The sequence below is a fragment of the Lactuca virosa genome, chromosome 2, assembly GCF_052849685.1.
Source record: "Lactuca virosa cultivar CGN04683 chromosome 2, Lactuca_virosa_CGN04683_v6, whole genome shotgun sequence".
Taxonomy (NCBI): Eukaryota; Viridiplantae; Streptophyta; class Magnoliopsida; order Asterales; family Asteraceae; genus Lactuca; species Lactuca virosa.
Window position 1 is genome coordinate 268,032,275 of NC_136427.1, and position 12,951 is coordinate 268,045,225.

Sequence of the window (12,951 nt, forward strand, 5' to 3'; positions counted from 1 at the left end):
AATCAATACTTTATTGACTTCCTTACCAAAGTTCAGATTTCTGATACGAGATGCTTTGATAAAACTTTATCAAAATCATACACCTTTCCTTAGATAGCATGCATGTGTGTCTAAACAATTTCAGAACTATGAAAAGGGATGACGTAATCATAGTCTCAGTTGTTTAGACCTTTTGCCATCTGCTTCAAATCTACTTGGTGGAAGTGTTTCCTCACCATCATTTTCATGAATCGGAGAGAAACCTTATGACCCTTAGATTTTATGGTGTATGTGTTCTTATCCATGTGAATCGTCAAAACCATAGTCACAAGACAAGGATAATGACAAATCCAAACTCATATGGACTGAACTTATGCAATCTTAACTTCTTGCCACCTGGCAGTACAGGGCCTGCCATTGCTTCCAAGTTGTTATGCAACCAATTGAGAACTTTCAGAACTCCTATGCAAAGCCAACTTTAACTGGAATGGGCACAGAATATGTCAACATGATAAGTTATAAACCTCAAGTCGTGTGCTAGTGAAGAACCTCAGGTTTTATTCTCGATTAGTTCTTGAAATTCTTTTTAGGATCTTTAAGACTCCCACTGTCCTCTTGACATATAAGACTATCTTGCCAAATATTCAAGAGATAGTGCGGATTCTTTATCAAGACAAACACTTCACACAATTGGCCTTAGTTGGTCTTTGTTTAATCCAAAACATCACAACTTACCAACTTCAAATGTACAAGAGTAGGACACTTTTACTCTTATATTCAAGAGTCAGGACTGATTTGATTTGTTCAATCAGTCAGTCATCATAAATCGGAAATCGGGAAACAACAAATGGACAGAGAGAATGATTGATAATCCATGTCTCAGTCCATATGATATCTAGAATGGAGGAATATATGATCCCTTATCTAATGGACAAGTCATTGACAAAGTTCAGAGTTCATCGGCAAGGTCAGAGTTCGACAGAAGCTTTTGAGAGCTACGATTGCCAGTTGGTTTTTGAAGTCATACTCAATAATAGTTTTAGACTTATCCAAGTGGGAGACTGTTGGATTAATGTCTAAGTCCATAACTATAATTGGTAATACTTGACCCGACCCGGCATGGTCCATTTGGGTTGCATGGCATCGGGACAATTGGATAGACAAGATGAGGAAAAAGGATACTAGTGATTTATATTAATATATTATAAGTTCTAATATATTAATATATAATCATATTATTTAATTAGTATTGATCAAGAATTAATTTATAATTAATTAAGTGATCAAAAGGAACTAATTAAATATGGACTTTAAGATATATGTGTGTGATGGGCCAAGTTCATTTAGGTTGGGCTAAGCTTTCATGGATAGTCCATGGAGTCTTTAACCCATGGATCATATGAAATGAAAGGTCATGGGTATTAGGGTTTAACCCTAATCTCCACACTATATAAAGATGTCCTTGGTTGGTGATATGGGCACTAGTGTGTGTACATAAAAGGGCAAGGCCGATTTCACTAGAGAGAACCAAAGTATCCTTATTCTCAAGGTTAATCCAAGTGTTCATGGTGTTGTGTGAACCATTTGAGGTGTCACACTTGGGGCACTAGGCACTCAAGCTTCATGAAGACAGGTTACATCAAAAAAAGATATGTATTCTATCTATTTTATTACCCAAGTATATGATATTTGTATGCTAGTATAGGGTAATATCTTGGAAACTTCATATTTGCATGTATAATAGACAAAACATAGATCCAAGGTATTTAGGGTTGTATGTGCACCATAGGATGTTGTAGTATACTAAAACCCAACAGGTCCGCAGTGTTGAAGTGTAACTGTGTGCCCAGTTCCTCGTGGAACTTCCTCAAGAATATGGAGGTGAATCGAACATCGCGATCTGAGACCACCAATACTGGCACTCCGTGCCTGACCACCACCTCTCGCACATAGATATCTGCCAATTTCTTAACATAAATACTCTCGGGGATCGAAATAAAATGGGCACTCTTCGTCAATCTATCCACAATGACCCAAATGGAGTCCACACCCCTCACCGTCCTCGGTAACTTCGTGATGAAGTCCATGGTGATCTCTTCCCACTTCCACATGGGAATGGGTAGCGGCTGAACCTTGTCGTGCGGCCTCTAATGTTCGGCCTTGACCTTCCTGTAGGTCAAGCAGCGCTCCACGAACCATGTGATCTCCCGCTTCATGCAGGGCCACCAGTAACTCAACCTTAGATCCCTATAAATCTTTATGGCCCCCGGGTGAATAGAGAACTTGGATTTGTGTGCCTCCTCCAAGATGTTTTGCCTCACACCCCCGGATACCGGTACCCACACCCGGCCACACTATGTCAAAAGACCCCGACCATCCCGAACAAATAAGGGAATCTGACCCCAAATCCACTCTATCTTCTAATTCTCTTTCTTCAAACCCTCCACCTGAGCTTCCTTGATCATATATAACAATGGAGAGATCACCGTCATCTTCAAACAAACGTTCCCGATCGGATTACTTGCCTTCTTGCGGCTCAAAGCAACGGCCACCACGTTGGCCTTCCCTGGATGGTAAAATATCTCACAATCGTAATCTTTCAGTACATCCAACCATCTCCTCTGCCACATGTTAAGGTTTTGTTGATCCATCAAATACTTAAAACTTTTGTGGTTAGTAAAGATGGTGCAACGAACTCCATACAACTAATGCCTCTAGATTTTGAGGGCAAACACCACCGCCCCTAATTCCAGGTCATGAGTGGGGTAGTTCGCCTCATGAGGCTTCAGCTGCCTCGAGGCGTACGCGATCACATGCCCCCTATGCATCAAAGTAACGCCTAACCCTGTGATATACGCATCACAATACACTACCAAGTCATCCAACCCATCGGGTAGTGCTAAAATCGGGGCCTCGCATAACTTCTGTCTCAAGGTCTTGAAAGCCAACTGCTGGTCCGGTCCCCACCGAAAAGTCATATTCTTCTTGGCCAAGCGAGTCAAAGGTACGACGATCTTGCAGAAATCCTGGATGAATCTCCGATAGTACCCTGCTAGACCCAAGAAGCTAAGGATCTCAGATGCATTCTTCGGTACTTCCCACTGCATCACTGCCTCAATCTTGGCTGGATCAACCAAAATACCCTCTTGGTTGATGATGTGCCCCAAAAATTGCACCTCTCGCAACCAGAAATCACACTTTGAGAACTTGACATAAAGCCTTTCCGTCCTCAGTGTCTCCAATGCCTCCCTCAGATGCTGCTCATGCTGCTTCTTGGTCTTAGAATAGACCAATATATCATCGATAAAAAGGATCACAGACCGAGCCAACATCGGCCTACACACCATGTTCATGAGGTCCATGAATGCTGCTAGGGCATTAGTGAGCCCGAATGGCATCACCACAAACTCGTAGTGACCGTACCGGGTCCCGAAAGCTGTCTTCAGTATATCCTCATCCCTAATCCTCATCTGATGGTATCCAGACCGAAGATCAATCTTGGAAAACCAAGATGCACCCAGAAGCTGATCGAACAAATCATTAATCCTTGGAAGCGGATAACGGTTTTTCATCGTTAGCTTATTCAACTCTCGATAATCGATACACATCCTGTGTGACCCGTCCTTCTTCTTCACGAATAGGATTGGTGCTCCTAGGGATGCAAGCGGATCGGGTATTCCCCGCTGCCCGTGGGGACCCGACCCTAACGGATCGGGTATTCCCCGTGTTATCGGGTAACGGGTCGGGGATGGGTATTCGATTTTTTACCCGAAGCGGGGATGGGGCGGGGACGGATATACTATTATCCGACCCGTTAAAGACCCGATATATATATATATATATATATATATATATATATATATATATATATATATATATATAAAATTACCAAGAATCGTTTTTATTAAATGCATCTTAAGAAAACAAGGCATAGGGTATTGAAGATTTTAGCATGCGTGTGGCACTATGGCTCTTCGATTTAGTAAGCAAACTGCAACATATAATGAAATTACTATACATCAATTTCAAATGGCGAAAGTGGGTGTCAAAACTTTTACTTAAGAATCCCTTTTTTTAAATTGTTTATTTACTAAAAAAGTTCATATTTTCATATACCACAATAAAGTGATTGTTGTAAATATTGTTGTAAATATTGTTGTCTTTTTTATATTTTATGTTTTTTTTTTAAATAGTACTTATTACTAAACGGGTATCCATCAGGTTCCCCGAATCCGGCGGGGATTTTTTCACCCGAATCCGTCGGGTATTTGATGGGGCTGGGGCGGGGATGGGTGTGGGTATCGGAGGTCGGGTTCGGGGACGGGTATGGCAGTATCCGCCAATATCCGCACCTGTTTGCATCCCTAGGTGCTCCCCACGGGGAACTGCTCGGACGAATAAACCCTCGGTCTAGCAACTCCTGAAGCTGCGTAGACGGCTCCCTGCATCTCTGGCGGAGCTAGCCGGTATGGTGCCTTAGCTATCGGAGCGACACTCGACACCAAATCAATGCGAAACTCTACTTGCCTCTCCGGAGGCACCCCAGGCAACTCCTCCGGAAAGACATCCAGAAAATCTCGTATACCCGGTACACTCCCCAAATCTGCCGGGGTATCAACCCTCGTATCTGAGATGTATGCCAAAAATCCCGAACAACCCTGATGGAGAAGTCTCCTAGCTCTCACATCTGAACAAAGGGTAGGCCCCTGCGAGGCCCTCTCTCCATGAATAACCAGTTCTCCCCTACTTGGGGTTCGAACTCTCACCAGCTGGCGCTCGCAATCTATCATGGCCCCATTGGCCCCCTACAAGTCCATCCCAATGATCACCTTCAGTCCTCACAACGGTATCGGAACCAGATCGACAAAAAACCTCTCCCCAAACACATTCAGGACACAGTACCGATATACCCTCGCAACACTCACAGTGTGGTCATCCACAATCTCAACCTCAATCGGGGAATCCAAAGTCCCTGGAGCATCCCGAAACTTCTTGCTGAGCGCAAAAGATACCAACGATCGGGTAGCTCCCTGATTGAAAAGTATATGAGCCAACATACCATTGACCAAAAAGGTCCCTATACAGGAGCACATATATACATAAGCATAAAAAATCAATATCAAGCAGGAAAATAAATTCCGTACCATCCATGACGTCTGGTGCTGCCCGAGCCTCCACGGTAGTCAACTGAAATGCACGGCTCTTCACTGCAGGAGCATCCGCCTTGGCAAGGCGGCCATCAGTGATCCTCATTGTGGCGGGCGCAGGCGCCGCCACCGCTCCTCCTCCTACCCGCAACCTCGGACAATCGGCCTTTTTATGACTGTTCTGGTTGCAGTGGAAACAAATCAAGCCCTTCTTGGGGTAGTCCCTGCTCATGTGGTCCGGCTGGCCACACGCGTAACATCCCGAGTCCACTGCTCGACAAGCCCCGTTGTGCGGCTTACCGCACTTGGAACACCGACCTCGGCCCTGCTGGCCCCTACTGGAAGAATCATAGGTCTTAGGTTTTTTAGCCTGACCTACTGCTGTCTGAACCTGCTCTGGCTTCCGCTTGGTGCGAAGCGCCAACTCCATTTCCCGCTCCCGGGCCTTCTCCACCATCTCATTCAGGGTTTTATACTCCGTAAAGCTCACGAACTCACGTATATCATCCCTCGGCATGGAATGATACCTCGTCCTCCTCATATCCTCATCCGCAGCATACTGCAGAATCAACAATGCTCGCTCCCGAAACTTGGCGGTGATCTCCGCCACAGTCTCGGTGGTCTGCTGTAGCTCCTGGAACTCCCTCGCTAACCTTTTCACCTCAATAGATGGTGCAAACTCCAGATCAATGCGCTTGACAAACTCCTCCCATGACATCTCAGCCACCCCGGCTGATCCCACCTAGCTAGTCACCTCCTCCCACCAATCCCTGGCTCGGTCCCTCAACATACACGAGGCAAACCCCACATTTGCCGCATCGGGGCAAAAACTCATGTGCTAGGCATTCTCCATGTCTGCTACCCAACGTCGACTAGATATGGGGTCCCTGACCCCGAAGAACTCAGGCGCTCCGCACGCCTTGAACTCCCGAAACGAGGGAGTTCGGGCCCCAACCTGGACCGCAACAATCTCGACTCGGAAAGACGTGAGCCGCTCCTCGCTGATCTCCACCATCCCCTCCTTGACTGTCCCGAAAATCACTGTGGTAGCGTCAAGGATGCCCCTCGTAACCTCGGATGTGATAAGCTCACGTAGCCTCTCGTCAATGGGCTATGTAGCATATAGCGACCCAGATCCGGATCCTGATCCCCCTGCTCCATGTCGTGTCATCACCACTCTGATCTGTAATACCATAAGATAGAATGATCAAAATATCCAAAAAGAGGATCCTTCCACACCGGTTCTCCTTAGAGCTTCCAGATCTAACATTAGTTCGGGTACATGTCCTGTGCTTTCAGTAGTACGGGCCCAATACTACCTTCCACACCTACCTGTACCTTCCCCAAGGCTCTACCTGATAACTCTAATTCGTCCCAAAACAAAACATATCTCACAAACTACCGCATACTCAAATCCTAGGCTATCCTAAGATTTGCTCAGTCCCGTCAAACCAGAATCAAAACAGACATAACAGGCTGCCCTATGCATGCAAATTATACACAGAACAAGATCAAATAGACTTTCGAATAACAGACTCTACCCTAGATTTTTGAATCAACAATGCTCGCTCCCGAAAATTGGCGGTGATCTCCGCCACAGTCTCGATGGTCTGCTGTAGCTCCTGGAACTCCCTCACTAAACTTTGCACCTTAATAGATGGTGCAAACTCTAGATCAAAGCGCCTGACAAACTCCTCCCATGACATCCCAGCCACCCCGACTGATCCCACCTAGCTAGTCACCTCCTCCCACCAATCCTTGGCTCGGTCCCTCAATATACACGATGCAAACCCCACCTTTGCCGCCTCGGGGAAAAAACTCATGCGTTGGTCATTCTCCATGTCTGCCACCCAGTGTCGACTAGCTATGGGGTCCCTGACCCCGAATAACTCAGGTGCTCTGCACGCCTTGAACTCTCGGAACGAGGGAGTTCAGGCCCCAACCTGGCTCGCAACAATCTCGACTCGGAAAGATCTAAGCCGCTCCTCCATGATCTCCACCATCCCCTCCTTGATTGTCGCGAAAATCACTTTGGTAGGGTCAAGGATGCCCCTCGTAACCTCGGACGCGATAAGCCCGCGCAGCCTCTCGTCAATGGGCTCTGTAGCGTAGCCCAACCCAGATCCGGATCCTAATCCTGATCCTGATCCCCCTGCTCCATGTCGTGTCACCACCATTTTGATCTGTAATACCATGAGATAGAATGATCAAAATATCCAAAAAGGGGATCCTTCCACACCGGTTCTCCTTAAAGCTTCCAAATCTAACATTAGTTCGGGTACAGGTCCTGTGCTTTTAGTAGTACGGGCCCAATACTACCTTCCACACCTACCTGTACCTTCCTCAAGGCTCTACCTGATAACTCTAATTCGTACCAGAAAAAAACATATCTCACAAACTACCGCCTACTCAAATCCTAGGCTATCCTAAGATTTGCTCAGTCCCGTCAAACCAGAATCACAACAGACATAACAGGCTGCCCTATGCATGCAAATTATACACAGAACAAGATCAAATAGACTTTCGAATAACAGACTCTACTCTAGGACCACAACGAGACAAGGAACTGGAAATAAGGCCAAATCAATTATTCTAAGCCTATAAGATCCTAACCGTATACAATTTTTAAAGCATACACATAGCAAAATCCATCCGACTATCATATTCCAAATATCAGTATATCATGGCTAACATATTGGGGAACCACTTACTTGAGCTCGGCCGATTACGCGCATTGCACTCCCCCTTTTTCGGTTTTAAGAAGTTTTAACTTTGATTTTTGAAAACAATTTTACCATTTCATTAGTTTGAGTTCTGACACACCCGAGAGTGTGCGTGAATCCCTCAAACCAAGGCTCTGATACGAACTTCTAACAACCCAAATTTCCAATAAAATTTTTCATTTTTAAATAACCAAATCATTTCCATAAGATATAAATTCCAATCACATCTTGTTTTCAAAACCCGTAACATCAGATAAATTATTCATAATATCAGAGTGTCCCAAATAAAACGCCAGAGAGTGCATGTCGCGCCATCACGCCGGGCTATTTCCCTTAGATCCTGAACTACCAAAGATACCCTTAAAGTCAAACTGGGTCAACCATGGTCAACAGTCAAGGTCAACAGTCCATGTTGACCCAACTCGTCGAGTGCATCTATCAACTCGTCGAGTTCCTTCTGTCTTCAGAAAACCGAGAAAACCCTAGCCAACTCGCCGAGTCATCTCAACAACTCGCCGAGTTTGCTTAGTAATTAGAAAGGTCAGGGGACCACGATCCAACTCGCCGATTTGGATAAGCAACTCGTCGAGTTTTCCTAGTCTTAACTCATTTAGTCACTTCCAGGCGAGTCTAATGCCTCCAAACCATAGATCTGGTCCCCTAGGGCTGAGAAACCACGTAAAGTTGCAAACTTTACATCAATTCATAGTATCAAGAGGCTAAAAACACTAAAACTAAGCTTCATAAGAGACCTAGGACATGGAGGAGGCCAAGACTTGATAAAGATGGCAACTTTAAGTCTCAAAATGCCATGAAATGTCTAGATCTGAAGTCATAACTTCAATACATGCTCAGATCCAAGAATGACTCCAAAATAAGCTACTAAAGGCCATAAACTTCTCAATGAAGAGATCTATCAAATAAATGGTCAAGGTATCGAATTTATACCTTAATATGGCTGCCACAATAGAGGAATTCTCGGATCCAAAGCTTCTCCCTTCAACTAAGCAACCCCAAACTTCAAGCTTCTTTAAGAAAGCACCAAAGAAAACACTCTTTACACTCACAGACTCTCTAAATGATAGAAAGCACGAATTAGGCCTGCGAGCATAAACGAGCCTTTATATAAAATACTTTATTATTATTTTTATATATTAAAATAAAAACATATTTGGGGATTTGGGATTTAGGGTATTAGTAAACGAGCTTCTTAATGAGCTCGAGCCGAGCTTAAGCTTATTTAGGCACGTCAGACAAAAAACGAGTCGACCCCGAGCCCGATTCGAGCTTGTATAAGTATTTACGAGCTCGATTCGAGCTCAGTACAAGAAGCTCGAATCGAGTCGAGCTCGAGCTCAAGCCTCTTATAACTTAAATGAGCCCAAGCCAAGCCTGACCAGGATCGGGCTCGGCTCGGATCGTTTGCACCCCTAACAACCACCTTGGAAGTCTTTTGTAATTGTTGGGGAGTGTCAAGAAGGTCTTGAAGAAACTTCGCATATTCTGACATTTTTGCTAATGATTCAATAAATGGGGTATTAATAGGAATACCCTTAAATTGTTTGATAAATATCTTATGCTCTTGCTCTAATGGATGTGCCCATGCTTGAGAAGGAAAAGGTTGTAAAGGCTGATAAGGTTTAACATGAGACAATTCTTTTTGTTTAGACTGAGGCCACGACGTGAGCACTTGATCCTCACGCCGTGAGAACTGGGCATCAGACCTATGGTTTTCTTCGATCTTCATTACTTTAGCTGTGGATCGGGCTGCTTCGAGGCTTCATCATGGATATCTATAGGCTCTGAATGAGGGTCTTCATCAGTGGTTATGGCCATTACATGTGGTTATGATTTTTGATCGGCATACTTTTGTGGTAACCTTTCGTTAACAAGTGTAGTCGATTATCCGAGTTGAGTCTCGATATTTTTGATGGAAGCTTGATGATTTCTCATAGTAGCATCAGTAGCATCGCCTGTTTTTTCAGAGGCTTCCATAAACCTATTTAGCATTGACTCAAAATACATCTTCTTCTCGGGAGTGGTTAATCTTTTTGGTAGTAGCCTCGTCCGGTTTGCCTATATTTTTCTTCTTTTTGTTTCTTCTATTCTTCATATGACAGCCATTCCTTCTTTGGATTTCTCCAATCTACATCATATTTATCACCACTTGAGTAACACACTTGAGTTTTTTTATTTCCATATTCATCCAAATCACAATCGTTAGTTAAGTGTGGCCCATTACAATTTCCACACCCAACTCGTATGACATGTATAGATTGATCCAATTTCGTCATTCTTTGATCCATGTTTTCTAATTTTTCCAATACCACTGCTATGTTCTCATTCCCTCCATTTTCATTTCCTCTTATAGCATCTTCTCTTGGATTATAGTATTCTCGGGAGTGTTTTGTGAATTCTTCAATTAGCTCTTTTATTATGGTCGGATTATTCTTAGTCATTGGCCCTTGAGGATCAAGAAGTTGTCTTGTTGTAATGTTCACCCCATCATATAAAATAGACACCTCTTGTTGCACGTTCAAGTCATGTTGAGGACAATTTCTTAAAATGCCCTTGTATCTCTCCCAAGCTTCGTATAACGACTCTCCCATTTATTGTTGGAAGTTTTCTATCTTCTTCTTCTTCAACTTTACTAATGATATGTGCATATTTAGCCATATATTTCACGCATTATCTTAATATTTTATGCTATATTATAGAAAAAAAGTTTCTTAATCTATTATATATTGTTATGTAGCGTAAAAGATGATGATCGGAAGCAATATGGAAGCTGGAAGCAGGAAAATGCGAGCTTAGGCAAGTCGAAGACACAAAAAGAATGTTGCTGAACAACTTAACCACTTGTCAGTATTTTGACTATCTCTCATGACTCGTAACTTCGATTGACGTGATTCAAAATGATCTGAAAACTAGACACAATTTCGGACAACTTTCATGTTTTGAGAAAATGTTGATTCTCGATAACCACGACGTGGTGAATGGAATCTTCGCGATTCTTGGCGCTGAGTTGGAGAATACGGGATATACACGAAGACCACGACGTGTTGCCATTACCACGACGTGGTGGACATATTTTAGGCAAGTATATATATTCGAACATTATGACGAATTGGGGGACTTGGAGGTGACCTTATGGAGAAGTATTGCGACAAAAACCCTTTGGAAAACCCTTAGAAGATGAGGAAACGATTGGAGCTCAAGAGTTGAAGAGATATAGTAGAAAACATCATCAATTCATTCGGTTTGATCATGTTTAGCTTTATTCCTATTGAGTTTTTGTGTTTGATTACTGTCATGAGTAGCTAATTTAGTAGACTTTCGTTTAGTTAGATGAAACCTAAAACTATGAGTTAGTTTCTTACTTTATGGATTATATGAATTTGGTTTATGCATGTGTTTGATTATCATTACCTAGCATGTTAAAGTGTTCATCTTTGTTGCTTTAATTCAAGTTACGTGTAGCTTAGTGACCATTAAACTGCATGAACTTGTCTACCTAGTAATTTAGTGACCATTAAATTGCTAGAGCTAGGATCGACCAAATCTTAGATAAGTAATAAAGGTAAACACTTTAGCTGTGTTGGAGAACCTAAATTGTGACCATAGTTGTGTTTGATTAAATGTCTTGACCATAGATAATTATCTAGATATATCTTACATAGCCCAATTATTATTAATAACTAATTATGTATTTGCTAATGTGTGACCATACATAGTAGTTCTTGAATTGGTGAAAAGATTAGTAGATTTGACCAATATCGCTAATTACATATAAATTGGTAACCAAATTTATTAATCCATAAATAAGAACTAACCATACAAAAAAGGTGGATTCGAAACTAAACGAAAGTGTTTTTAGTATATTGAATACAATCTTCTAGTTGAGAGTTTAAGTTAATCTGAACTTGCGAAATCAAATAAAACCCCCCATTTTAAATTATTGTTGATTTTAGACTAATTTTTAGTAGTTAAATTAGTATATTAAATCTGTTACCTGTGTTCGATACCCAACTTACTTTACTATATTATAAACTGACTAGGTACACTGCCCATAGGTGCGTTAGTAGATAAGTAGTTAGGTTTATATATTTAAAGCTAGATAGGTATAATTTGTACGCATCAAGTTTTTGGCACCATTGCTGGGGAACGACTTATTTGATTTTTAATTTAATTGCTTTAGTTTAATCAAATTTTTTTGTGGGGTAAAAACCGCAAAAAGTTATTTTTCTATATTTATTTTTTCTGTCTGATTTGTAACCATATCGTGGTCATCTTTACCATGCCGTGGTCACGTTGCAGTTAGTTTTTAGTTTATTTTTTGTTTTTGTTCGTTTTACGCATGTGTTTTCTAGTTCTTTTTAGCCGGAAATATGGGGGACGTCACAACCATGTCAATGGAAGAGTATAAGAGACATATGAGGAACGAAAACAGATGGGGTCTTGATCCACCAAAAATCCCAACAACGACAAAGTTTGAACTACCGGGACATATTCTTGGCATGTTAAAAGATCTACCTTTTATGGAAAGGAGCACGAGGACGCCTACGAGCACATAGAAGAGGTGGTGAAGATTTCAAATTAGTTTAACACTCCAAATGTGAGTAAAGATGCGGTGATGCTTCGACTTTTACCGGTCACATTGAAGGGTGAAGAAAAAGAATGGTTAAAATCACTTCCCTTTGGAGCAATCATGACGTGGGCTGATTTTAAGACTGGGTTCATAAACCAGTTTACCCCTCTTTCAAAAGTGGCGAAGCTTAAAAGAAGCTTACAATATTTTCAACAATTAGAAGGGGAGTCATTATACGAAGCTTGGGAACATTACAAGAGATTGTTACGACATTGCCCTCAACATGAATTCAATTTGCAACATGAAATCTCGATATTTTATGATGGAGTCAATGTCTGCACTCACCAACTTCTAGACTCTCAAGGGCCCATGACAAAGAAGGATCCGGCAAAAAATAAAGCTTTAATTGAAGAATTCGCCAAGCATTCAAGGGAGTATCACAACCCAAAGGGGGAGAATATCACGAGAAGAAAAGCGAATATAGATGAAGTTTCTGAAGTCTTAATGATTGTAC

General features: G+C 42.3%; 2 non-coding genes across 2 annotated transcripts; one reads left to right on the plus strand and one right to left on the minus strand.

Annotated features, from left to right (window-relative positions):
• The first annotated feature begins 10,387 nt into the window (after positions 1 to 10,387).
• On the plus strand, positions 10,388 to 10,497 carry LOC145161757 (small nucleolar RNA R71). Its single transcript, XR_013738632.1, has one exon. It is a non-coding gene; the product is annotated as a small nucleolar RNA R71 (small nucleolar RNA).
• Positions 10,498 to 12,620: 2,123 nt separating this feature from the next.
• On the minus strand, positions 12,621 to 12,727 carry LOC145161786 (small nucleolar RNA R71). Its single transcript, XR_013738660.1, has one exon. It is a non-coding gene; the product is annotated as a small nucleolar RNA R71 (small nucleolar RNA).
• Between the last annotated feature and the right edge of the window lie 224 nt (positions 12,728 to 12,951).